Below are 1,597 nucleotides of genomic sequence, written 5' to 3'. Positions count from 1 at the left end.
ATAATATAATAATATAATAATATAATACTATAATAATATAATACTATAATAATATAATAATATAATAATATAATAATGTAATACTATAATACTATAATAATATAATAATGTAATAATATAATAATTTAATAATATAATACTATAATAATATAATAATATAATACTATAATAATATAATAATATAATACTATAATAATATAATACTATAATACTATAATAATATAATACTATAATAATATAATAATATAATAATATAATACTATAATAATATAATACTATAATACTATAATAATATAATAATATAATAATGTAATACTATAATACTATAATAATATAATAATATAATAATGTAATAATATAATAATTTAATAATATAATACTATAATAATATAATAATATAATACTATAATAATATAATAATATAATACTATAATAATATAATACTATAATAATACAATAATATAATAATATAATAATGTAATACTATAATACTATAATAATATAATAATATAATAATGTAATAATATAATAATTTAATAATATAATACTATAATAATATAATAATATAATAATATAATAATATAATACTATAATAATATAATAATATAATACTATAATAATATAATAATATAATAATATAATAATATAATAATACAATAATATAATAATATAATACTATAATAATATAATAATATAATACTATAATAATATAATACTATAATAATATAATAATATAATACTATAATAATATAATAATATAATACTATAATAATATAATAATATAATACTATAATAATATAATACTATAATAATATAATACTATAATAATACAATAATATAATAATATAATAATGTAATACTATAATACTATAATAATATAATAATATAATAATGTAATAATATAATAATTTAATAATATAATACTATAATACTATAATAATATAATACTATAATACTATAATAATATAATAATGTAATACTATAATACTATAATAATATAATAATATAATAATACAATAATATAATAATATAATAATATAATAATATAATACTATAATAATATAATAATATAATACTATAATACAATAATATAATAATATAATACTATAATAATATAATAATATAACACTATAATAATATAATAATACAATAATATAATAATATAATAATATAATACTATAATAATATAATAATGTAATACTATAATACTATAATAATATAATAATGTAATAATATAATACTATAATAATATAATAATATAATAATATAATAATATAATACTATAATAATATAATAATATAATAATATAATACTATAATAATATAATAATGTAATACTATAATACTATAATAATATAATAATGTAATAATATAATACTATAATAATATAATAATATAATAATATAATAATATAATAATGTAATAATATAATACTATAATAATATAATAATATAATAATGTAATAATATAATACTATAATAATATAATAATGTAATAATATAATAATGTAATAATTTAATAATATAATACTATAATAGTGACGTGAGGCTGAACATGAGAACTAACTTAACTAAAGTACCTGTTTGTCTCTCCGCAGC

This window comes from Sebastes fasciatus, chromosome 18 (assembly GCF_043250625.1).
Source record: "Sebastes fasciatus isolate fSebFas1 chromosome 18, fSebFas1.pri, whole genome shotgun sequence".
Taxonomy (NCBI): Eukaryota; Metazoa; Chordata; class Actinopteri; order Perciformes; family Sebastidae; genus Sebastes; species Sebastes fasciatus.
Note: the sequence above shows the minus strand (reverse complement) of the source record.